Source organism: Aptenodytes patagonicus, chromosome 9 (assembly GCF_965638725.1).
Source record: "Aptenodytes patagonicus chromosome 9, bAptPat1.pri.cur, whole genome shotgun sequence".
Taxonomy (NCBI): domain Eukaryota; kingdom Metazoa; phylum Chordata; class Aves; order Sphenisciformes; family Spheniscidae; genus Aptenodytes; species Aptenodytes patagonicus.
In genome coordinates, this window is record NC_134957.1 from 23,206,018 (window position 1) to 23,233,224 (window position 27,207).

General features: G+C 45.9%; 1 protein-coding gene across 9 annotated transcripts in view; it reads right to left on the reverse strand.

Moving 5' to 3' along the window:
* ARHGEF9 (Cdc42 guanine nucleotide exchange factor 9) overlaps window positions 1-27,207 on the reverse strand; it is a 235,122-nt gene that overhangs the window by 166,991 nt on the left and 40,924 nt on the right. Inside the window, exon 1 of one of the 9 annotated variants that reach the window (XM_076347478.1) lies at window positions 18,969-18,986. The exons of the other annotated variants lie outside the window; for them this stretch is intronic. The gene's annotated coding sequence lies outside the window, so the exon portion shown is untranslated. Of the gene's footprint in view, window positions 1-18,968; window positions 18,987-27,207 lie in introns of those variants that run through there. 9 annotated transcript variants of the gene reach the window in all.

Genomic DNA, 27,207 nt, shown 5'->3' on the forward strand with positions numbered 1-27,207 from the left:
AAGAAATAGATGGGGGGAGCTAATATTAGCTCTTCCAGGAATAGTTAGGTGGCTAAAAAGAGAACAAAGGTGATAAAATAGACTGTCTGCAGCAGCTGCAGGAGAGGTTTTATTCCTCCAGCCTGTCTGTTGCTATCCCCAACAGCCTCTGCCTTTTGTTGTCACTTGATGGAAGACCTGGATAAAACCCTTGGGTCAGCTCTGCGACACCCACCATCAAAGGGGGAATAGGATTAAATGCACATCAGCTGAAAGTGATCGTGCAGGTAGGTTTGGGCCTTCTGCAAATATATGTAAGCTGATAAGGAAGGACGAACCTCTGGCCAGCTCAAGTGGCTCTTCCTATCTGCTTTATTAAAGACCATACATCACTGCATGCCCAGGTGGTGAACAAGAACATGAAGTGATTTGCATTCCCATGAAAGCCCTCACTGTAAAACCCCGAGGTGCTTTAGCGAACTGAACGTGTATTTTGCAGATTCCCTGCTGGGGAGATGCTACCCAAAGAGACAAAGGTGGTTTTGACCCAAATCACAGCAGCCCACACAGAGCTGCAGTGGGACCCTGAGCTCCAGTGTCGTCTCTGTGCAACCAGGGTGTGTTCACCACACACATTCAGGCTCCTGCCATCCCCTTTTCCTCCCTTCTGATCGCACCGCACAGTACTGAACATGGGATCCCTGGGATCAAATGAATGCTACCCTTTCTGGGCATCAATATTCCCAAACTCTTTCAGATAAAACTTTTTAAATGATAAATCACCTGATGGCTCAATGTTCACTCTTTGTTCACCCTGGCCAGGAGAAAGACCCTACTCCACAACAAATGGAAGTGAAGTGGGTTAACTCCTGCCTTGCAAAAGCCCTGCTACAACTAAGTCAGAGCATCAAAAGCCATGAGTTAAAATTCCTCCTGGACGGTTCACTTTCAATGGGTTGGATAACAGTGGGGAACTGCATAATTTGTTTCCATTTTCGTGACTGCATTCTGCCTTTTTGGGCCACCACCAGGCCTGGCTTTAATGGCTTGCAAATTATACACAGAAACAGTCATAAACGGTACTAAAGTACTAAAGGACTTTTTCCCCCCCTTCTCAGAAACAAAGGCTTGACATGTTGCTGCCTTATTAAGCCTATCGTGAATGTGCCTGCTTGGATGACTATAATTACAGGAATTTAGTAGGGTCTTTTGTTTTGTTGTATAAGCTAAAAAAATAGGGAGCTGGAGGAAATGGGAAATAAAAGACCACTGGACACAAAGAAGTTTTCCGGGAACCACATGAGAGAGTGTGAAGAATTACTGTTTGCAGAAACACGCATTCTGGATGGGGTTCACAGTGCTGGACAGTCTTTAAGCAAAGAGCATCCAGCAAGCAACAGGGCTACAAGGAAGATGCCTGGGAACCACATTATATCCCATAGCCTCTTCAGTGGTGCAACTCGATTTGAGCTCAGGGGAGGGTATAGCTCCCAGAATCAGACCCAGACCACCGTGCCCTGGGCTCTAACATACCTAGAGCACGATTTTCCCAGCGATGTCCTCCAGAGTCATCTTTGACTCCCACCAAGTAACATCCTTCCAGTGCTCTGTGAGCCAAGAACAAACCTACTAAATCCATGCTGGGTGAAGGTGAAGGCCGAATTGAATTTTGCCTTTAGAAGAGCTCAGCTGTCTGCTGTGCAGATCTCAGCTTGGAGGTGCGCTCTGGGGGCTGTGCATCTCAGGCCAGGGCAGAATCTGCTTGCAAAGGCAGTAATTCGGCTCAGCGGTGGACACACTCTATCATATATACGTGCTCACGCAGGGTACCATGAAAGGAAGGTCTGCATTCACTCTTACAGCATGAAAGGGAGCCAGTAAAACAAGCACTGGCAGCACTGTGAACAAGGTGGATTTACTCCATAGCATAGACTGAATTACTGGAGGTCCTCAACAGGAGACCTCAATGCTGTGTCCTGCATTCCCCCAAACGCATCTAAGGAAGGCAACACCCTGGAGCAGAACGGGGATACCACCTTCCAAAAAACATACCAACCACAGAAGCACCTTCCAGTGCCTCGCCATTAATTTATTTAGTGCAACCACAACCTCAGCTATGTGATGCAGTCCTGACATCAGCCATAAGAACGGAAGAGGCTATGGCAGCCAGTCGTGACATTTGGGGAAAGGGAGACCTGTTACATGAAGAGAAGCTTGGTTTCACTCATTTTCGTATTCCTGCAAACTGCACAGTTCCGTAATAGAAGGACACAGATTTTCCCAGATGAGCCCCAAAACTCAAAAGCTAGCTCCTGTCCCAATTTCTGCATAATCATCACATACAGACAGGGAATGTCTGCCTGCACAGGTATAAAAGCTAATAGCTATTACAGAGTAAAACAGTTCTTGACTTCTATTTTTTCCTTGACAATTTGGACAGCTGAGAGCAAATAATGGTTTGTCGCTGGTGTGTTTTCCCTGCAACAGGAGCAGGCCTGGGAATCCCACAAGGTACGTGTAGATCTGATCCTGTGATGAGTGTCTGTTTTGGATCAGCAACCAGCAAGGTACCTTGGTGCCCTGTGTGCACACGGCTTCTCCTGACAACCCTCTGCATCTATTAGCAGCATCTGCTGCTAATAAACAAGGAGAAGCCGAGCTACCAGCTCGCTGCTATTTTTGTATTAGAAGCCTGTTTTGAAAGCAAAGGAAATTTCCAGCTTTCACAAAAGCCTTTAACCTTCTTTATGTGGGAAGCTACCTGCTCTATATTCCCACCAGGCATATACTCACATAAAGATTCTTTAAATTACCTGAAATGCTATTAGCTTAACTTCCAAATCAGAGGCTACAGCATGCTGCCAGAGGAGAGAAAACAAGTTATAAATTAACATTAGCCACAAGTGTAACATAAACCCAACTCTATGTTGCTGAGCTGGTGAGAGACAGATGAGCCATCAGTTGTTCATATAGAAGAGCATTGAGCAGTGAAGGAAGATCCCTTTTCCCGTGCCACTGGAAGCTCTCGGAGCTAAGCCACACACTCTCGAGATCTGGGCAAGAAGCATTCGCACAGTCCATGCCATGACAGTCCTGTGGAAGCAATAAGCTCGGAAAAGAAGCAGTGCTAAGGGTCAAAAAATCTGACATCTTACATCTTTACAGACAGATTTGCAAGAAAACAATGAGCTCTCTTCCCACTGCAAGATATCACATAGCATAACACCAAAATAAGCACTTCTGCTGCAATCCTCAGGGTCAAAAAAAAAAAAGTCATTGCAGATTTAAGTTGAAGGCAGGCAGTGGGATTATTCCTGTGATGAATACAGCACCTTGTCTTGTATTGCAACTAGCCCTGACACTTTTCTCTAATATCTATAATAGATATAAATGGGCCTCAGGCAAAACCACAGATCCTTAGTAACTCTTTGCTTCAAAATCGAGATCTCAGTTTGATTTCTCAAGCCCTTTATTAGCGCTGAGTGTTCCCAGCAGAATTCTGCCAGCACTCAAATCTCTGCGTGTGGATCTCAAGGTATGAAGGGTTTTGAAGCCTGGCTCAAGTCACAGATCACCTAAAAGTCAGAGATTCATCAAATGCTAGTTCATAATTCCTTTGTATCAAGTGCCAGCAGTCTGCATGTGCCCAATGCGAGCAAAACGGGAGGCAGAGGAGCACGGGACTGAAACACATGAACCAAATGCAACACAAAAACTCCAGCTCAAAGGCCGGTTTAAAGAAAGAACCCAAAACTAACATGTTCCTTTTATTTCTATTCAAAACAAAGATGCAATTTTTCCACCAGTGTTACAATTTGCGGGTAGGTAGTTGTCTTGGTTTCGGCTGGGATAGAGTTAATTTTCTTCCTAGTAGCTGGTACAGTGCTGTGTTTTGGATTTAGAATGACAATAATGTGATAACACAGCGATGTTTTAGTTGTTGCTGAGCAGTGCTTACACTAGTCAAGGACTTTTCAGCTTCTCATGCCCTGCCAGCGAGAAGCTGGGAGGGGGCACAGCCAGGACAGCCAACCCAAACTGGCCAAGGGGATATTCCACACCATGGGACGTCATGCTCAGTACAGAAACTGGGGGGAGTTGGCTTGGGGGGTGACCACTGCTCGGGAACTGGCTGGGCATCGGTCGGCGGGTGGTGAGCAATTGCATTGTGCATCACTTATTTTGTATATTATCATCATCATCATTATTGTTATTTTCCCTTCCTTTTCTGTCCTATTAAACTGTCTTTATCTCAACCCACAAATTTTACTTTTTTTTTTTTTCTTCCTCGATTCTCTCCCCCATCCCACTGAGGGGGGGAGTGAGCCAACGGCTGCGTGGTGTTTAGCTGCCTGCTGGGTTAAACCACAACAGTGGTGAGGACTGCCTCAGGACTTGTGAATGCTTCGGGCTGGCAGTGCCACAGGGATAGGGGAAACCACCATTAAATGTCCTTTCTTCTCAACCCTGGAGAAAATTATTGCAACCAGAGAATCAAAGGGCTGCAACAGCAGCAAGGGACCAACCTAGAAGGGTTCTCTAGTGACATTTTGCTGATTCCCCTCACACACACAAGCCTCAACTCTCCTGCCTGCTCCAACATCCCCCCTGCCCTCCCTCCTCCCCGTGTCTTTGCCACTTTGTGTACAATCTGGAGCCCTGAATATTCACCCTATTCCAAAACTATCTGGGCTCCGATTAGGGAATGAAACTTGCGTCACTGTATCTGCACATCAAAGACCTCGCAGCCACAGCATCTGCAGGAATGGGAAAGCAAAGGAGGCGAACAGAGGTGACGGCAGGGACTGATTTTGCATAGGGGGAGCTCCCCATTGAGATTTTGTCAGAGTGTGTTTAAAGATCTGGGAGGCTGCAGTTCCTCTGAGCTTTCATAATTCCTGCTCAGCACAAACGCGGCTTCACCAACCCTCCTCCCTCCCCCTGCAACCCTTCTCAGTATCCAAACAAAGTGTCAGCTAGAGACTGATGTCAGACTGAAATCTGCTGGCGGAAAGTTATTTTCGCATTTTTGTTTTTCCACTTAAGTCTGCATTATCCACAGCAACTTGAATATTCAGATAGCTCAGATAACAGAAACCCATGTCTCCAGTACGTGCTAAAAAGGAGACTGTCAGAAAAGAGAAGCCAGTCTTTTTTAAATGCCCTGAGATGCTCAAATCTTTTTTGCTTTTCCTGAACAGCCAAGTCCCTTTCTCCCCCCCCCTCCCCGATATAATTACCAAAAAAAAAAATTGGTCTTCAGATACTAATTTCACCACCAGACCCTCTCAGTCTGAACACATCCTTGCAGTCACTCAAGCACTTTATGCACCACCCCCAGAAAAGGTGCTGGAGTTGTCTCTTTCCTGACCCTGGTGAAAATCTCCCCAAAGCTCAACGTTGCCAGAGGAGTGCAGCGGTTAGTTTAATTTTGTCCAGATCTTTGCAGCTGATGGACTGCTCCATAATGGCCACGCCTGAGCAGCCAGCTCAATTATAGGTGCCTAACCCTGTGGTATCCAGCCAAACTGGCTTGTAGAGCACTAACAAATTGCCAGGGAGAGAAGCACAGGGCAATAGATCACTCAAAGATGAATTTAAGCTGCCCGTTATTTAGACTCGCTTTTCTCGGTTATTGTTTAGAGAGCCCTTCAAAGCAGCACACGGAGCCCAGCTCAGAAACCGCTGCTCTAACTAATACACCTGAGACACCAGTTGTTGGAGCGTGGCAAGTTTCCACAGCTTGAGGGCTGCCCAGCAATCCTCAAATTCACTGGAGAGGGAGAATGCCTGGGTGACAGAAAAGGATAAAGTTTTAGGCTCTGACCTCTCTTTGAGATGATACCCCAATTCTCAAATCAGTTATCTAGTAGTTCTCCGAACACATAAGTGAAGAATCCACTTACTTCAGATGTACGTGAAGAAGCCCATCTTCCTTCTGTGCAAATCAGCATGGAATTTGCAAATACTGAGATGCTGCAACTCCGTGATGAACAACTAATCCCACCTTCTTTATACTTCTGCAGAAAACTTCCAACCACTCATCTCAGTGGATCTGACAGCACACGGATTTCTGCAGAAGCAGTACTGAAGGTAGGGTGCAGAGAGGTGATGGGACTACCTCTGCCCTGCCCAAGCAGCCAGCAGCGTGTCTTCAGCCTCCTAATTCCATGCCAAAGCCTTCAGACCATGTCACAAGAGCGTGCTCTGTAATTAGCTGACTTACATGACTAACCAACACAGTGTGAATTGTACATGTCAGCTAGTGTGGTCTAAACCACGGTTCAGATTTCCCTTTGGGAGAATCCTCCTGCTTTAGAGATTGATATTTATTTTTTAATGAACACACAACTACGGGTATTCATGTGGATACAGGAACAGAGAAGGAGTGTGCACACACCTTAATCATCACTTCAGTCTGGATTCCAATACTTTGTAGATTTTTCCTATCCTTTTCACAGCTCCAACAAAGAATAACCCATTAGCTGAACTAAAAAATAAACCCCAACAGCTTCAAGCTATAAATAACCAAGTCAGATATGCAGGATTCTGTAAACTCCTATTTTCATCATGCAAGGGCAAGAAAACAGGAAAGGCAAGGAGAAAGGGTGGAGTTAGAGCCTTTTTTTTTTTTAACAGCATATTGCTGTAACAACAGATAATGCTTATATACAAACGCTGTGCAGATTGTCAGAGCCGAAGAGACACATGTGTGAGCTGCAGAATCATAAAACAACACACTGGCTGAGTCTGTAAAGATGTCTCTGACCAGCCCACAGCCGTGGGACGGAGAAATGTATGAACTCAAGGCTTACAGCAGGAAAGCCACAGCACACGTAGAGCTGTGTGATAGGAAGCTTGACCCTGCCAGCTCCTTTCCTGCATTAGAAAGGCCTGATTTCCCCCAACCATCTTTTTCAGGACTTGAAGAGGGTTGTGAAAGTGCAAAGTGCTGTGACTGGAGGAACGGCAGAGAGAGAAGGAAAGAGAGGAAATTTAAAAAGAAAATCCATGCACTGCAACACTGACTTGATCACCTGTCTCCAAAAACCCCAGAATTATGTGCCCCACTAAGTTTGCCAAGTCTGCAAAAATAGAGGATTGCTTCCTGTCCACCTAAACTCTTCCCATAATTTCTAACAGGCTGGGAAACCCCATAAGCCACTGACTGCAGCCACCGCACAGCCACACCACTCCATCCCCTCAGAAAGAGGTCATGGAAGCCCCTTGAGGATGTTTAGGTGTCCCCCTCACAGGAAAACATCTCCATGACCAATCTGGATGGACCCATTTGGATGGGTGGAATTTGGTCAACCCCAGCACCATTGAGGCATCTAGGTGAAGCGAGTTGCTAGATGCTGAGGATGCCCCAGGTCAGTGATGCTCAGCACCTCTCTTCAGCCAAAAGGGCTACAGGCTTTCTGTCCTGGCATCTTAGCAGTGGTTACCCGTGCTCAAATACCGTGTAGGATACCTTAAAAAGCTCAGTACCTTTCTCCCAATTCACTCCTATCCCTGTTTCTTAATAAGAGCTTGCAAACCTCATTTTTAAACTGATGATTCTCATCATATTCAGGCATAACTATTTTTGTTTAGGGATGGAGCAAAGAAATGGTATAAATTATGCTTAAGAAAACCCTTTGGCATTTTAACAGGCATTGGAAAGAACCAATTTCAGAACAGTGTCTTATAATGGATGTCTCCATGGATACCTCTGTCAGCACCTCATTAGATAAGAGCCAAGATGTGTAAGAGCATCTTCTGCGTTTCAGAAGGTACCTCAAAAACACTAATTATGCAAATCTCCATCCTTTAACTGATGGATACTTGTAAGTTCAGGTGACAAAATTGATAAGCTGAGACGTGCTAGGAAAGGAAGGCAAGATACTTCATTTAGACTCTCTTCTTACAATTGCTGACCCTTCGACAATTACCAGAGATTGGGGAACCCCTTTAGGCCCCAAAACTGCTTTCCCCCCTCCCCTCTTTTCTTTCTAACAGCGAGATAGAAAGGAAGAGACAAATGGAGAGGCAGAATTCAGAGACCAGCATCTGGGACACGTGTGGTGTTTGAAAGAAAGCAGAAGAGTCTGCGTGGCAGAACCATCACGAGGACTAGCCAGGACCTGGTAGCTGGAGAGACACAGCCCAGAGGAGTTAAGACGAGCACTCTTTCTAGATACTCCACAGATTAGTGACTAATTAACTCTCCATAAGGAGAAACACTTCAATTAAAACAAAAATCCAGCTCTGGTAGAAACACAGGAACCACAAAGCTAGCTTGAGTTTCGGAACAGTATCAACGGCACTAGAAAGACAAAGACAGCAGCATTGAGAGACCCATGTAACCTGTAAGCTAGGCACAGTTAACAAAAACCTCAGAAACAAGGTGAATTGTGGGAGATGGGTCCCGTTGGGACCTCCAATTTGTTCTTCCATTGCTGAGCACAGCAGAGGTTATAAATGCTGCAATCTCCTACTCCTGACGCAGCTGGGAGCCCACTCAGATCCTAGCATGGCTTAGAGCTGCCGCAGGGAAGGGTTTTTCTCTATCCCTGAGCAGTCACTGTAAGTCAGTCTAATTCACAGGAGAAATCCTTTGGACTGCTCTCAATTATGCTGATGTGCAACAGCCCCATGAGGCTATCTACCCGCTGGGGATTGCTGGCATGCTGCTCCTTGGCTGCACTGCCTTCCTTGCTTCCCAGGTGGGAGCAGAGAAACAGGGAGCTCCGTAACAGGGGAAAATCTCCCACCACCAGCCAGCTGGGTGTTTGAGCCCCTTCCCATGGCACCATGACAAGGCTCAGGACTGAACCTGCAGGGATGACCTCCAAGTAGAACGAAATCTTACTGAATCCTTAGAGGGGATAATCCAAGACAAGAGTTGCCTATTGGAAGTAATTTTTACTGGAGACCTTCCTGTGCGGTGTTTCTATTTCAGGCATGCTACTTTGAAAGCTCAGGAACAAAGTGGAGCCCTGCCAGGTTGCTCACATCCACAACAAAGATAGCACACCTAAGCAGCTGCCATTCCAATGCTTTAAACAGAAATCGGGGTTCAGTCTTAGGACTGGGAAGTTTGGATAAGGCAGAAAGTTGGATCTGCACAGCGGGTTTGTACAGGTAAAAAAGTCGGAGCCTGGGAGCGCTGCTGTGTCCCCAGCACAGTTCTGACTGGCACTGGCTCAGACCCAGCATAAAACTAGCTTCAGACTAAGAGAGGTGGGTAGGAACATCGAGAACTGTCCAGGAAGTACAAAATGCTGTCTGCAGTTAAAGCTGAGGGATATGCAGAGATATGGTTTATTGGGAAGGGTTGCTGAGTTAGAAATAGTTACCCTCCAAGCATCATCTTGCTGGCAACTCACACTCAGACAAATGGCTTGCTCACACCTTTCTCCAAAGTTCATAGAAAGCCCAGCGTACGTGTCTCAGCTTAAAAATTAAAGGTCAAGTCTGAGCGTCCCCATTATCCACGTCTACGATGAGGATACCGGCACTTCACCATTCCCACAGGAAAGGTGCGGCAGCCTGTATCAGGCAGACGGAACGCCAGGAGACACTGCATACACGTTACACCACCCACTTATTACACTCTGTTCCTTGATGGCTGTTTCAACAAAATTCCTCTGCTGCTCATTTGCAAAAACCTTCTTCATTCCCTGGGAAATTCAGAGTGTTGACGGGAGAGATGCACCAAAGCAGGTCAGTCTCCCTGTTTTCTCTAATCGGTCAACACCAGTGCTCTCCACCATGGAGATCACTGCAGCTGCCTGATCCACGGCCCTCCTGTCTTCCACACCTGGCTGAAGCCATCCTCAGCTCCCACTGCACCATCCTTTCGCCCTAAGGCACGCCAACACTGCACACAGTAATTGTAAACTCTTCTTTCTCTTCCTGCCGCATGATTTTTGATTGAGCAGTGACCATAGCCCCACTGAGCAGACCAAATATTTGTTTCATCTGTCATACCACACCAGTGGATTTAATTATGCAAGAATTGGCTCCCTTGTGGCCCATCTTCATTATTAGTCCTTTACCTGAGGCTGTGTGAGCAGAAATATTTTGAGTTTTTCTAATGACAATTACTTGTACTTATGTAGTGCCTGTCATCCCAAAGAATCCCCCAGCGCTGTAAAAGCAGGGAAGCACTTTACTTATCCCTGAACCATAACTATTTCAACAGTGCAATGTGGCAGCTCTTTAACGCACACGGTGATCTACGCATGAAGGGAGGAAAGTTTCCCCCACCTGTGACAGCAGAGTGAAAGAAAAAACATTACACAGCGAGTTTCTCAGCACTGAGACCCTTAGCACAGTCCTACCAAATCAGTCAGTCCCTTCGGGACACTGCCATGCAGACACAGGGGCGGCTCTTCAGATACAGAAAGAGCACAGAAGCTTTCGTGCCCTGATTGTGTTGAAAACAGATTTTTTTGGTTAGACCTTCAGGCTGCAGATAGTGCTGAGAGACACAGATAATGCCATTGAGTCAGGTACCCTAAAGTAAACATTGACGTCCTGCAGCTTGTAGAGAGCTGAGAGGAGGTTCAGGCACTTCTCAAACACAGGAAGGAAATGGTGCACTTTACAGAGAGCACTTCAGAGCCTCCAATGCCGCTAATTTTTTAAAGGGCAGACTTATGCAAACCTGAATTTTGAGCATTTTTTCTCCCAACTGTTCTCTCTCAGAGAATCCCTCTCATAGAACAAAGCCGCCTTGTGCATAAGAAAGAAGATATATCCATTCCTGAAAAAAACCTTACTTACATAAGGAAAACTCACTAAAAGATTCCTGGCTCCCACCTCCGCTCCACTCTCCCAAGAGTGGCAAGCCAGGACTTCCAGCTACCAACCAAGCACCATTAAACTCTGATTTCCTGAAGATTCGACTGGAACAATTATGATGCTCATGATAGATGTGGTAGCAATTTTCATCTAAACATCTCCTTCACAGCAGATGTGAAGAAAGTGAATGGCTAAGGTTAACCAAAGAGAGGTTCTTGATATTGAATATGACATTAGAAAGTTCGGCAGCTGAATAAAAAGGATCGTAACCTATACAGAGGTCAGAGAGTCAAGAGCAGTTAATTCATTTCTACCACAGCCATCCTCCATGACCCAGAGGAAATCATATGGCTTTTCTGACTTTCATTTGCCTATTCAGCTGCACACAAACGATAGCTCAGAGTCATTGAGGCGATCGGAGGAAAGCACTCTGATAGCAGACGTGCCAGCTACCCTCCACGTATACTTTTGTGATACGACATCCTTTTTGTCAGAGGACTTCTTTTTATTCTTCATTAATTTCCTCAATAACTATAGCTTTCAGCATACATTTTAAGACAAAGACATGCTTGAATATTAATGCTATCAAAAAATAATGGGAGTTGAAAGTATGTCCTTGATCATGTCTAGACAGAACCAGATATAATGGATTTCTAGTATCTAGGTAGTAGATATAAATAGATTAATATTACTCAAAGACCTGGAACATCTCTGTGCATTATCCAGAGAGGAGTGATCCTATAGCACAAGCCCTTACCGAATATCTATTGTCTAATGAAGAGTGCACCATTCAGCTCCTGAATCGCTACCTGCAAAGCACCTGGAGGAACATGGTCAAGGGTGCTGGGCAGTTGCTCAGAGTCCACTTGCCAGTCTCTTCTCTTCTGGTAAAGGGAGTGACAAACGCCTGAACTGACAACAAAACTGAAGCTCAGTAAACTTTAAAGATCAGGAAACCGCATCCAAAGACTGTAGGCAAAGTGCCCTACCAAGCTCTGAGTTCAGATAGGAATGTCAGTGTTCAAGTCAAACAACCGGCCAAGAAAACATGAGCGGCAGATGTGAGGTCAAACCCGGGTCTGAACTCCATGACTGTGTTTCAGAACCCTCAAAGACAGCAGATGAATTCCCAACTCTGAGCTCCTAAGAAATTCATACTCCCATCCTGTTACAGCCAGCGGCCCAGAACAGGCATGAACTGAATTCCTCCAGCATCTCACACAGTCGTAGTGGAGGCTGTTGTGATGAGATGCCCAGGCCCCTCTGACCATTCGGCATAGGTCCATTGACAGCACAGTGCCAAAAAGGGATTTGGCCTCAGGTGCATCAAAACTAGTAACAGCAGAGAGAGCATCAAAACTTTGTCTGATCGCTGTTTCTTGCGCTCTTTCGCAGATAGGTATATTTTTGATTGTGAGACTCGTACAGCACAGTGTGACCGTAATGCTATCCCTGCAGACTATCCCTGCTTCTTCCTTTTGAAAGGGACAACATGACTCCCATGAATGTGCCCCAAATTTCTCCTGCATCCACTCCTCACCAGCAGTTAGCTGTGATCCTTGGCAGCCTTGCATCAAGCTCACTATGCTAAGCTTCCAATTTCTTCTTTAACTGAGAAAAAGCCACCATCAGGAACTGGCAGACTTTTTTTGGAGAGGCTTAGCTGGCTTTAAGCCATGGGCCAAAGCAGCACTTGCTCCCCACCAAGGCTTGAGTCTTGGTACTGTAGAGTACCCCAAATGTTAATATTTGCAGTAGCAAACAGGGAATTTCACGTAGACCTAACTGTTGAGAGGCGAAAACATGCAGGAGTCCAGGATCCCTGCCTGTGTTTCAGACAAGCCCTATTCCCATTGCCACAAATTTGTTTCCCCAAGGGTAGCACAGAAATGCTTCTTTGGACCCAGAGCTGGTTTGGTAAAAGCAGCAGAGTGTTAGCATAAGAAGCATTCACACTTAGCCAGGAGTTCAGCAACATGAAGACCTTTGTCAAGAAAGGGGAAAAAATGAGAAAGGAAAAAAAAAAGAGCGCAGGAATGGGTTCATCTATGAGTTAAGGCTGTTTTAGGTGTAAGCCTGGGGGAATTAACTTTAACACTCCATTTCAGCTTCTTTTTCCCTTTCTCTTTTGCACAAACTTGCATCTCTCTCCTGTCAGACTTTGATGGCTTTATGTAACTGTTTAAAAATTGAACAAGCTTCTTAACTTAGGTTTAGCAGAACACACTTTTTTTGCCTCTCTCTCTCGAATGCACACTAAGAATAAAGATTTCTGGAGAAAACAAGACCTTTTCCATCCTCTGACATCAGCCACTGTAGTACACAAAGCCACGTCCTTGAGGACTGTATTTTTTGTACATTCTGTTCCAGTACAAGCCGATGCATCTGCAGCCCCAGTGGGCTTTACAACTGGTAGCTGGAAAGAAAGACTCATCCCAGAGAAAATACACAGGTTAATCACCACAGCAGCACCCAGAGTGCAACGCTTCAACAGGAGGGAGAATCCTAGAAAGCACTAATGAGGAAAGAAACCCCAAAACCTTGGCAGTAAGGTATGGCAGCAAAATCCCCGAGTGGCAGGCAGGGGTTTGCCCCATATTACGGCCTGAGAAACAGTCTGTGACCTGCTGCCGTCATGAGAATAATTTTTCTTTCCTTTTTTTTTTTTTTTTTTTTTTTTTTTTTTAACACAAGCTGAAAAAGTTTCTGGTCTGTGTGACTACATGAAAAAGCTTGAGAAGAGACTCCCTCAAGGCTCAAAAAACAGAGGCAAATAACCCCCACCCTTTTCTGTGTGTTTGTATTTCTTAATTACATCAGTTTCTAAGCCAGAACCATATTTGTTGATGCTTCAGGTTGGCAATGCTGGTGAAAGAGGCTTTCGGGAAACCCAGTAAAAATATTCAACAGCAAAATTTGTAATTAAAGCCCTTCTCTTTTGCTTTGTCTATTAGAAAGCGTCTGTCTGTGTTTGCATTGTGGGCTCTTTAGGGCAAACACTGCTTCTTACCGTTTGCACAAGCTCAGAACAGACTCGGTCCCAACCAGGGCCCACGAGCTATATTCAACAACAAACACACAGCCTCGCTTGAGCTGTTTTGCTCCCGGCTTGGAGCTAAACCACAGGACTCGCGGCACAGGCCAGGCCTGCGAAAGGCACCAGCCGTGGACTTTGCCCAGCTCCAGTTTTGGGAGACAATGAGCAAAGTGAATCCAGTTCTGCCCCTGGCCGTCACTGCATCAGCCCGGCTGCCATCTGGCAGGCGGTGTTCATCCTTTCCTTCCAGGTGCTGGGCAACTCCACAGGCCATCCTGCGGCATGGCTCTTTCTGCTCATTAACCCTGAGCATCCCTGGACACGGCGATCCCGGCCAGCAAATCCAGAGTTCGTGCTGCACACCAACACTACTGGCCTTCCCCCAACGCAACGGTGCTGTACTTCCCTCAAGCTGCAAAAAACCCCCAAGGGACACAACCGCATCGAGCACTGCAATCCCAGCAGCATAAAACCAAATTAAACACTGTGATACCCAAAGTCTCTGGCACCCAGAAAAGGGGATGTGATAGTCTCACAATACTGCTGCGCGGAGGCCAGCACTGTGCTGCCCCGGCTAGGGACAGGGATGCCAGAGCACAGGAAAGCTATGAGTTTTCCAGTATCCCACACTGAGTCAGGAAGATGCTATTAAAGAATAGGACAATTGACTGTGATTATCTCTATCTCATGGCTGTATGGAAGAGCCAAGCCCCTCACAGCAGCACATGGGGTGGGCTGTTAAAAACCACAAAGGAGCTATTAAAAAGACCGGCAGTCATGAGCACTGTGGTTTTTTCTCCTCTACTGCTTTTGCCTGCAACATCCTCACACCACGTTTCTCTTGTCCCCACCCTGATGCTGTCCCCGGAGGAGGTACCCTCAAAACCCGCGTAACCCCATGTGCTGCTGGTTACGGGGTGTTGTATCCATGCACCCTAAGTCAGCTCTTGGTGCATGTGGACAGTCATGCTGGTGTGTCAGCGTCCCACAGTGGGCAGGAACGTGCTTCAGGGGTGCAGCCCAGCCCAGGTTCGCTTTAGGGACTGCCTAGGCACAGAACAGGAAGAAAGTCCAAAGTATAGACCTAAGGTTTGCACTGCAAGTGGGACCTTAGAGTCTAAAAGCTGGATGGAGGAGCCACCAGACTAAGGGTCCAGAAGACAGAGCAGTGTCCCAAAGAAAATCAGCACATTTTTAGAGCCCTGACCAAAAGATTGCAGCTTCACAAGGTTTTTGAATGTGGCCTGCTTATGCATCTGTGCTGTGCATCCAGCATTTAGCGTAAAAGGCATGTGGATCTAACCAGACAGCAGAAGTGTCATCAGAAAAAGAACACCTAATGCACATTTGCAGAACAGTGCCACGTGTTGCAGCCACATCAGGCAAAAAGCAAATAATGAAATAATAATTGGAAGAAGATCCTGACCCTTCCTCAGAGGCTGCAGAGGCGTTGCTGGCGGCACAAGAGCCGTGGCTCTATGGCACAAGTGGAGCGGCTGACAGTGTGCGAAGGGAGTACACGTCAGCCCAGGGCTCATCCTTGCAAGGACGCTGCTCCCCAGCATGTTGCAGGCGGCCGCAAAGTGGAGCGCGATGTCTGCCTTCCTGGCTACAGCTTAAAATTGCGCAAAGCCTGCCTCTAAACCAGGCTGAACTGCTCTCAGACATCCCCATTTCGTTATCCATTCTGTACAAAGCCACGAGGGATCATCGCCTGCCCTTGCGACTCCTGCAGAGGGGGCTGCACCGTGCTCCACGCCATGGAGATGACTGGACCTGCACCGGCCTATATGCAGCACATTATATCAGCTATATGGGAGGCAACTCCTTTCGCACCACCGCCAATTACCTGGTTAACCCCAAAATCACAGCAGACCCATGGCTGCCTACAACTGCGCCGCTCAGCTCAATTGCTTGGTGTCAAGCAACAGTTATCCACCACCAAACTTCTGACCTACTTCTGTGTTGTGTTTCTCCCCCTCCCTGCTCCTGCCCTCAGTCCCCAATTAAATCTGTGTGAGATTTCCTCAATTATCCTCTTCCTGCTAATAGATGTGGAAAGAGGATGCCATAACAATGTATTCCCCTGGCAATGGTTCAAAATAAATCTCAGAATTAATGTTGAAGAGTGCAGGATGTACGAATATTGTAATTAAACATAAATGTATAGAAACGAGCAGTTACATTTAAGAAAGCTGGCCTTTTGCTGTCGCCACAATACCTAACCTCTCAGCCATGCAGTGAGAATCCTAGTGCTCTCATTTAATTGACAGGCCAATAAATCAGCAGTAATCTCCCCTTTCTGTGTAGCTGTGCAGGCTGATGTTCAGCTGAGGTCAGCTATTCGGAATACAGCAATACTCAAGTGGCACAACCTAAACAGCAACATGCATGGGAATCCCGTCTGGAAAACACTCAAGTATGGAAAAGGCAAAACATCCTTGAAACAGACACGTACATGTAACAAAACTGGCGGGGGGGGACACGGACACCCCTAAACAATAAACATCTGTGTTTGGAAATTTTTGCAGGAGAAAAAGTTTATACGTACCTTTGGAAAGAGGAGGAGCAGGAACAGACAACTCCTATTTGAACACATTAAGTAAGATACTCTGATAGGCACTCGCAATTCTGGATGAACGTAGAGATAATTTGAACAAGATTTCTAATTGAGACAAAAAACGTCTGTGAGGAATAGGTAATAAACAGTGCCTGGGAATCGCTCTGCCCATTACAGGAGGCGTCAAGCCTTTCTTCAACTTTATAGGCCCCTTTCGACTCATCCCAGAAAAGTATTGTGAGATAAGAAATTGCAAGTCTTCATAAAAAGAAGGCTTTAATCCAATGGAAACTACATCTGCACACCTACAAGCTGCATTTTCCATACCTGAGTTCCTACTTTATCTCCTCTATTTACCCAAAACTGTATTTTGGGCCCGTAACACTATACGATCTCCTAACAGCTAGATAACAAACTGCGATTAAACACATCACCGCAAAGGGAGCTCACCGTAGCAATATTACAGAAGAAAGAAAAAAGTTTATTTTAAGCCTGGTGGAGAGTAACATGCAGCATATTAAAGGAAGCCGGACCACATCCCTGCTGCAAATACCCCGTAAACTTAACAGGCAGCATGTCCGTAACGCACAGCAAATAGCTAGTAGGGTGATCTCAGAATTATTTAGGGCACTGCGGTGCTGGGTAAGGCTGAAATGAAAACAGATGAAGACTTAAGCCAAGGTAGCAAAGGAAACACTCCGCAATGAGATGTGAAACCATCTCCCACAGCAAGGAACCGACGGGCTATCTAAGAATCACATGAGACTGCAGAAACAAACAGGCTTTCACTGTGCTAGAGATGGACTGAGCAGAAGAAGAAAAGGCAAGAAAACATTTTTTTAACTATTCTCCAGTATTTCTTCATGATCTGTGTGGGACCTGATGTTAAAAGTTATTAACACCCCTGAGAACAGAGTGCTATCTCGCAAAACCCTAGTCCCCTTTTTGTATAAGAAAGGCAGTAACTCCTATCCCACCGAAATTATAAGCAGCGATACTCTGCTCGTCTCTGGAAAACACAATTTCTCTTAATATCTCCTGAGGGGCTCTAAACAAAAAGCTGCAGCTTCCCCTCTCGCCTCCCTCCCATCGCTGTTTGCTGTATGTACACCAAAGGCCTTTGTTTCCACCTTAACGCACAGGTACTGAAGCTATTTCTGGCCAAGAGTGACGTGGCTTTGTTTGCATAACTGGGTTCCCACCTCATGATCTGCCGCTCTAATAGTTTGCAAAATAATAGCTGGAAAATGCCCGATTCCTAAAGAAGTGCTTGTAAAGTTCGGTCTGCCTTTATCTTACAGCCAAAAAAAAAGAAAAAAGGAGGAAAAAAAGTCTTTCTGCAGAAGCACTTATAAAATGCTTCAGCAAGATGTAAACCAAATTATTTAGTGATGACCAGCTGGGATGCGGGGATTTAGTTCTGCTCTGATTTGGGTGAAAAAGTATCAAATCAGAAAAGACAAAACAAAACTCACACAGGAGGATAAACATTTTACACAGTGGAGTTTTAAACACTACAGCCAGATCCACTGCAGACCTGATTTGTAACAACACGCATCAACCCAAAATATCATCCATAGGAAATGCAAACTTATCACTGATGGTTAAAAACAAAAGCAGAGCTCAAAATAGCAGCATTTCAGATGAAGCGAATATGTCGGTTGGACGATTCTCAACTGTCAAAACTGAGCTGTAATCACAGATATCTCTTGAGGAACATCTGATATTTGTCCAGTGTTAAAAATAAAAGTGAGATATCTTAGAAGAGAAAGAGACGGCCCTAATAAAGAATGCAGGGAAATAAATCGTGTACAAAAAGATCCGACCACTGGTTCTTCTTGTCCAGTCCCCAAACACTGGCAAAAGACGGACAAAATCCATTTCTATAACAACTTTGTCACTGCAAAACGCTGTGGAGGTGGGACTGAACATTTTCCTAATCTGCGCAGCTGACTGGGCCAAGAGAATTGACTGGTTTTGTTTTAGCACATCCTTGTTTTGAAAGTACCGGTGCTTCAGGTTCTTACTTCACTCCCAGCCAAAGCTTTGCCTCCCAGGATGGTGTTGCCTGAGCAAGAACTTCACATTTGGGCAGGATTATTGCTCAGTTTATTCTTGAGACATCTCCCTTCGCTATCTTCCTCCCTCATCCATCACCCTTATCCACCCCTGCATCCAACATTAAAAGGGCTCGAGGCATTTCGCTTTACATACTCACTGGCTCCAGTGAAGTCACACGGATAAATGAATAACACAAGACCACGAGCAGCTCAATCCCTTACAAACCCTGGCTGCAGTAAAGAGAAAGGACGGAGACTGTGGTGGGGAATAGCTCTCCCTCCTCATCTCTAGGAAGAAATTTCTCACCTGCACAAATCACTGAGCTGTCAGAGAAGGGAGGAGAGTCTAGAAACATCTTTCTTACCCTGCACTGACTGAAACACCACATCCTGGGAGCTTTGCTCACGGCGTTGGCTGGCCGATTGTGCTGTGCTGTATTCCAGCAGGGGAATTACACAGCAAGCACCAAACAGTGCAATTACAGGGAAAACACCTGAGAGTACACTGTTCAGCAGGCTCGATGGAGGCAAAATAACATACCCGTTTGCAAAAGACTGCATTAGCTTCTGAACCGTTTCATGGAGTCGCTGTGGCGCTGAAAGCCTCGCAGTGCAGAGCCCAGGTCTGTCGTACTGCAAAGACAGTGGAAATTTCCCAGAGGTGCTCAAGCCAGCAGTGGCCCACACAGCTGAACATCTGGGAGTCAACACTCACAAGACAAAGGCAATCCCACAAGACAGCTTCTGTCAGCATCGCCCTGTGCAATTCCAGGAACGCAGTCATCACTGCCAAGACACCTGAGTGCATCACTGCTACAGTGAAGTCTTGCAAAGCTTTAATTTACCTTTTTTGTCTTTGTTTTCCTGCTTTCTAGAGGATATCACCTGACTGCAGGCCATTTAAGTGCCCAAAAGACAACTGCAACAAGGCAGCCCTGTCACTGCTTGGCAACATGCTGCTCACTATTCAGCTCAGTCCCTTCCCCAGCATTATGCTGACACTGATTTGACCTATCCACTTCCACATCTAAATATCTCAGAGACACCAAGTACCCCTACAGCATAGCAAGTCCCCTTTAAAAGACAGTCACAAATCATTGCCCGGCTGCGGCGGGACCTGCCTGTTTCTCCAGGCAAGGCTGAACTCACCTAAAAATTTGGAAGCGTGTCAAGAGACAGAGAGCTGAGGAGCACCCGTCATACAAAGGGCAGCGGTGGAGTTATTTCTGCTTTTAGATATGTAACTTCTTGTATGAGGAGGAGTGTAAGGGGGAATCATTCAGTACTGACTCATCTCTCCTGGAGGAATCTGCTTCTTGGGCATCCTACTCCAGCTGCGCTTGACATCCGGCCTTTTCTGGCTTGCACCAATTACTTTGTTGTCCTTTCTCTCACTTACCAAATCATATACAGCATCACTGGGGAGAAACCCTACATTTGACACCACCGCACAAAGCAACAGCAGACAAGCAGAATTGCAAAAGACAACGCTTTGTTAGCATGTAGATTTGCAGGAAAATACATCTTGACCTGGGAAGCGACCAATGCCCAAGCAACTCTCCACAGTCAGCAAAAGTTAAATCCACTGATGAGGGCAAGAACGGTTCAAGGCCAGTGGCCAAAGACCCCTCCGAAGGTGGTCCCCAATGGCCACAGGCTTTGTGCTGCGTCCCTGACAAGGGGGCGGTTTCTCTGATGCCGGCTCATGGTGGTTCAGGCTCTGCAGCCTCCCCCACTCTTCAAAGGATGGTGCAATGCATCCTGCTGATGCAGTCTGTCTTGGTATTGTGATGGCAAACAGTATTTAATACTGGTAAGAGCAGTACTGCAACCAGCTATTATTCCATCTTTTTTCCAGCTGCACAGGAATGCAACCACTGACCCTATCACACCAGACGGAGCTAACATGAAATGTGTATTCTTGTTCAGATAAGACTGATCTCTCAAGGTTTTTGGACAACAGGATAATATATTTCCCTAGATATTAGAGACTGAAGGAGATTTGTTAAGGGAATTATTCTCTGTATTCTGTGCAGTCCATGAAGAGATGAAGTTTTCCCTGATTCATCGAGGAGCTCATTGCAGACTATGTGATTTCACTAATATAATACCCAAGTTCCCTTTGCAGCTTCTCATCCTGTTAATTTTATACTCCTCATTCTCCAAGTACAAGCACACTGTTGGGTTAATGTCCCAAGTTTCATTCAGGTGTGAAAACCACTATAATTCTGTAGGACAAAACCAGGGACAAAATTAGACCCTTTATTCCTACCTGTGGTACTAGGTAGTGGCAGCTTGTTACCCAAACCCTACTTCAGCTTCTTGATTGCAAAACGCAGAACAAAATCCAGCCAAAGCAACTGCACCTTCCCTGCAAGCCCCAGATTTTCACATGCCAGTCAAAGCATCACAGCAGGGTGGCTTGGTGCACTGTATTTGTTTTTTATGAACACATCCCCTCCACATTACATGAGTATCATCAGATTAGAAGAGACGGGGGAAAGGAGCAGAGGGGATGGTCCCAGATCTTCCTTCCAGGGCGTCAACGGAAACAAATCAACAGCTTTGGACACAGCATGGTATCGCACACAGCTCACACCACCACAAGAGTACAAGGACAGCCCTCCCACCTCCACACTGCGGCTCTCCATCACAGGAGCTGAAGGGGAATTGCCCTTGGCCGTGTCAGTCTGACGAAGCACTTCGGACCTCATCTCAGAGTACAGGGAGCCACACACATGGTAACCACTTCCCCTTCATCCCTTGATGAGTTTCTGGATGTACTCACTTCGCCAGCGACCAGTTGCTTCAGCAGCACTTTTGTATGGAAGATGCATCTCAGAATAACATCTCAGCAGCTACAGAAGAGATTTTGAAGCTATGACCTGTGCTTTCGCCGTTCCCTCCCAAATTTAGCTCCTTTTCAGCTAAATACTGGTGACACAGCAGTGGCCTTGAATCACAAATGCAGCCAGAGCTTAGGAAGCACTACAAAAGCATTTGTTCCAATATTTACTCAGAGATTTTTCATGCTACACCTACCACGGACTTTAGTTTATTGAGAACATCGTGCACTGGGGAAGGGCAAACCACACGGAGTATATACTGCTGCCAAGCAAAATGTCATTAAGGTTTTAGCAATGCAACACAAATTGAGTTTACATTAAAGCTTCTTTTGTATAAACCATATCCCAGAGTGAAACATGGTGACAGAGCTGAGTAATGAGTTGAAGCAGAGCAATCAAGGTGGAACTACTGAGCAACACGGCAAAGGATCCATTCCAAGCTGATATTTAAGATGAGTATAGAGAGTTTAATTTGAACTATAGAAGAGGTAATGATGTACAGTCACCGTTATACACGCATTTCATACTATGTAGGATGCAGTACCTGCAGTTGCACAGAAAACACCCCGAGGTCCAATTGCACTATAAAGACCATCACGAACTGGAAGCTGAGATTCTTCTTACTATAGGCTTACACGTAACCTCTAAACAGCTGAGAACCTCTTCTAAGTCTGCAATTTCAAATCTCTCTCTTGCGCTACCCAGAACAGAAACCCACCACTCAAAGTTCACCATTCCGTCATTTCAAGCTTTTCCTTCCTGTAAGGACTGACGCTCACGGAAGCCCTGTCTGTCCCCAGGTGTGGTGGAGAAACACCCGTGCTAGGCACTGTTGGTCTAACACCAAAGCAATCAAGGCTTACGTCCCCCCAGCACTGCTCCGTACAGAAACACAGCACTCTTAAATGTTATTTCAAAGCAAGACAAAATAACCAGAGCATGGTAAGTTTGTAAGTACTGCTCACTTCTGGTACTAGGAATCCTAAAGTGTATTTTGCACTAATATTCATCACAGTGACTGGGGAGCAAGTTCAAAGCACGGTCCATTCATGCGAAATGGATGCAAATGGGTTTAGGGATAACCTAGAGTTCACTGCAGACTACATGGTGTTGACGTGTTCTCTGTGCCCTGACCAGTTCATAAACTAAATTGGATTAGACACAACAGACCTCAGGTACTTAAAAGGCTGCCCACTGCTGCAAACCCCACTAATTCAGAGATCCTTGCTGAGCACTCTTCTCACAGACAGATGGGGACCATGTAACAGCATTAGAGAGTTACGAGGCTCTGAGACAGGGGCATCAGGATCTGACAGCCTGGGCTGAATTGCTGTTTCCTCCTTGAATGAGCAAGGCAATTCTTATTTCTTTCTTTTAACAACGCTGCACAGACAGAGTTTTTCAGAACTTGCAAAAAACATTTATAAATGCCTAAGAGTGACTTCACGGAGGAAAACAAAGGAAAAAATTATATAAAGATTTCAGAGCACTGCTAAGTAGAGCAGCGTAATAGGTTTCTCAAGATATAAAACAAACTCCCCCCAAAAATATACAGATCAGACATACCCTGCCAGGAGAAGTACTGAATGTTTAAAATGAGGGAAGAGATTAAAAGAGGCTGCATTTTCCTGGCAGCCTTCTATATGTGCATATAAACCTCTCGTAACCAGCGCACTGATATTTAAACTAATTAGCACCAGGAAAGCCACGGGACTATGCTTTTCTATCAGCCTATTCACATGGGCAGAAGGACCGAAAATGACTATGATTACATACAGCTCACGTATCAGAATGCAGCAGTCCACAGTCCCTGCCACACCCCCTTCCTCCCCTAAGTAGCAAGGCGAGAGAAACATGGTGCAGGACACATTTCAAATAGAAAAAAATAACCCCACTAAACAAAATGCTCACTCAGCATTATGCTAGAAGATAAAAATAGAAAGCAGGAGAGCTGGTACTGAATATCAAGCAGCATTCCCTATTCATTGCAACACAGTGTGGGCAAGAGAGAACCCAAATCAACTTTCCCTTCACTTTGTTCTCTTGGAGGCTGCGCGTTGTTTGAATTTCCGATTCCTCATAAACACGCCAGTAGGGAATTAGCTTTGGGGAGCTGTGGACTCGCACATCCACCACCATTGCAATGGCAACCCCCCACCAGCCTCTCAAAATAGCTCGTGACTTAGAGAGGAGAAAGGACAGGCTAGGCTGGTGGGGTTTTTGTGAATATTCAACACTTTTGCACAGCAGGCCTGCCTCTTATTAGTATAGGGGATGTCAAAGAAGCTGCCTCTCACGCAAAGTTTCCATTCCAACTAATTAGCAGTGGCTTCCTCCAGCATATAAATTTGGGCTTTAGTCCCTTGTACAAGAGCACACAGGACAGGAAGGGAGAAAAGGAGCAGAGATCGGGAATGTTTGCAGTCATCTTTGCTAAGTTAAAGGCTAAAAATTAAATCTCTAGTCACAGGTAAGAGAGAGGGAACCAACACACACTTGCCTCCACACATTGAGAGGATGGTTCCAATTCTAGGATGGGCGGAATCTCCTTCTGGAGTACGTCCCCACAGCATTCGTCTATGGAAAGAGCCGAGACGACTGGACAGCTAACTAGAAGCAACAAGTCCCTTTATAAATAGCGGCAGAGGCCAGTGATTTGGGTCAGAATGAAGCCAGTCCAGGATGGGACTGTCATCCCTGCTTCTGCCATCCAGACCATAAAACATCTCCCAGAATTGCTCTGGGGCTGGAGAAAGTAACTCATTTCTCCCCTTCTCCATTGTCCCCAGGGATCAGCCATGTCCCAGCTGGCAGGACCTGCCTGAGGATAAATCTACCCTCGGCCCGTCAGAGCTAGGGAAGCCTTTTGGGTTACTCTTTGGCTTTTCAGCTGTCTGCTGCAGTGAAGCCTGCAGTTTTGGGCACCTTGAGGTCCCACGCAAGTTGGTCTTGATTGTGCCAAACTGCTCCCACAAAAGCAAAGGCTCTGAGTGACCTAAGTCCTAAAAGCAAATGCTTTGCACATAAACTGCTCAATTCAGAGTCTTCTCCAGGCTTAGAAGTGTACTTCTGGAAAAAAAATACTGAAAGCTTTTAAAAGTTGACTCAGTTTGATCCTATTTACTTCTTTCCTGCTTCTTGAAATTAGGAGAGATATAAAAAAATCATTGCATGGCTCTACATGTACCACCCTCTGGTGCTTCAGTTTTCTTATCCCCACCTACGAAGTGGGAACAATAAACCTTACCTACTCCATAGAAAATTACTAAAGCTTGTGCTCAGACTTGCAGACGCTCACTTGTTAGGACAGCTTGGGCATAGAAGAGAGCCATGAGCAGTAAGAAATAACACAGGTCTGTGTTACGCACATGCGTACTCCTAGGATGAAGATGAGATGCAGCACAGGATTAGACACTTGCCCTTCTCTCCTTTCCTGCTACCACCACTTATTTCTGCAACTGCATTTTGCCATCCCTGCTGTCTGGACAGATGGATTAAGATGCAGCCAGCTGCGAAATGATGGACACTGTTACCAGATGTGACAAACGAGAGTGACAAGCAGTGGTCTTGACAAGCAGGGTTCCTCCTTGGGCTTAGGATCAGCCTCTCAGCCCAGACTCCTGGGTTAGCAGATAGTTAAGACCTGCCACTTCTAAATCACACATACAACTCTACCCCCCCCCCCCAAAAAAAAAAAGAAAAAGAAGAAAAAAAAGAGGAAGGGAAGGGGAGGGAAATGGTTTTTGCCAAAATCTGCACATTGCACAGAGCAAAGAATAAGCAGTCTCTGAGGGTTCCCAAGGCAGCTGCTCATCAACAGCTCTGCATTTTCGCCTGACATGTAGTGATACCAATGCTCTTTTTGCACAACCGCCCCGATCTCCCCAAGGGCCCAGATGGCACCAATGCCGCTAAGACAAGCCTGATGGTTTGTCAGTCTCCTCTTGCTCTCTCTCCACCTCACGCACTCCCATTCAAGATAGAAATCAGGCACAGTTTCTGCAGAAGCCTGGCCTCTGGTTTGGAAGGCTAACTTACTCCCTTCTGTGCTAGCTCTGCCACCTGACTGGTCGTCAGCTGTCAGCAAATGCACCTGACAAGAGATACCCAAGCCCACATATCTTATCTCAAATTTATACATCTTGCCAAAGAAGAAATTTCTTTCTGGCAAAGAGGTGATTTACAGACCCGTAAATCTTCACTCAGCTTGGGGCAGAGGCGACAGATGAATTTTCCAGCACTGCTATTGTGAGCCATATTTATATATCCTACTCTTGCAGCACTTAACACAGTACCTCTGATTTATAAACCCCGGCACAGGTTTCACACCTGCATATTCGCTGTAATGCAGGCTGAGCAACAAGCTGCCTAATGGCAGCGCTGAACAAGTCTCTGAGGGCGTCTTGATCAGCACCCAAAACCAATTCTCTGTCCCAGTGATGCACAGGCCTTTGGCATGCCCGTGTCTGAGCCGAACATCACACGAGTCTCTGTGCTCATGAGAAGCTCATTTCCCTTTCTAGTTCCACATCCTTCCTAGGTATCACCGCTGGAGAAGCAAAGTTCCTTAACTAACCCTTCCCAAACTTCAGCAGTATTTTTGGTTTGCTGAAGTTTCACTTTTCCGTTGCCTTTGTAACAGTGCTCTAATGTCAGGCTCTATTTGCAATCAGAAACAGGTCTGGTTTTATTGAGATGACTCAGGACACAGGCCATCTTGTTTCTCGTGCATTCAGTAGCAATACTGTGTCAAAACAGAATAGCACCTTGGTTTCCACACAGGGCCTGAAGGAAAGCTATGAAGGCTGCAAAACTTATGGCTCCTCTTAAGAGATTAAGAAAGTGTTTGATTAATTAAGGTAGACTAAACATATCCATGCACTGGCCAGCCCCAGATCCTGAACATGGAAATGGTTTATATGAATAACACACCTGATGATATGCCGAGGTAGGGCTTGCATACTGCGCAACAGGATACTTCATTGCTGTAACAGCAACTCTGCAGTCGCCTACCTTTATTCTGGCCCCGAGGACAAACAGCTCTATTGGATTTGGATCATTTTATCTTCCAGGAGCTTAGATGTTCAGCATGCCTATAACCAAAACAGCCCTCCTGAATTGAAAGGAGCAGTTTATGTCTGGGAAGCAAGGTGGGACCAAAAGGGAAGGGAGAGAAAAGGAAGGGCTGAACTCCTTGTCTATCTATCCTCTGGCTTGTGTCTCAGCCCACAAAAAATCAGGAAAGAGAAAAGAAGTGATGCAAGATGGCATTCCAGAAAGTCACAAGTGACTGAAATAGCAGTGGTCCATCCTTGCACGTGTTCCCTGGAAGCCAACACCCAACGCAAGCAGGCTGGAGAAGTCAGTCTCACTCACTGCCAACTTACTGCTTCTATGATACAAAAACACAGACAGAGGCCAGGTCCTCCCTGGAAATCACATTTCAGGAAGGCAGTTCATCAGATATCAAAGGGAAAATGAATACAATAAAGGACTGGTAAGGAAGACAAGTAACGGGGAGGAAAAGAGCCACACAGACACAACTGCAGAAGGTCAGTTCCCCCTCTCAATTCCAGCAGGGAGATTCCTGGCTCCCAGATCATCCTTTGTTTGTCTGCCCTAGAGGAACAATAAGGGCTAAATCCCTTCTGCCCTATTCACTGGAAAACTCCCCTTGCATCACGTTAGCTGCCAGCTAGCAAATTGTTTTTGGACAATCCAGAGTCTTATATGTTGGGTACCAGTGAAACCAGACTCACAAATGACACAAATCCGAAACAAGACCATGGAATAACCAAGGTCTCCAGACCTCAAACACACAGCACAGCATAGGTGAAGAGCAACCCCCCACACAAGCAAGGAAACATATCAGACAAATGGTACAATTTTTGCCATCTTTTCTGAATTTTTCCCAGAGAAAGACATGGACATCCC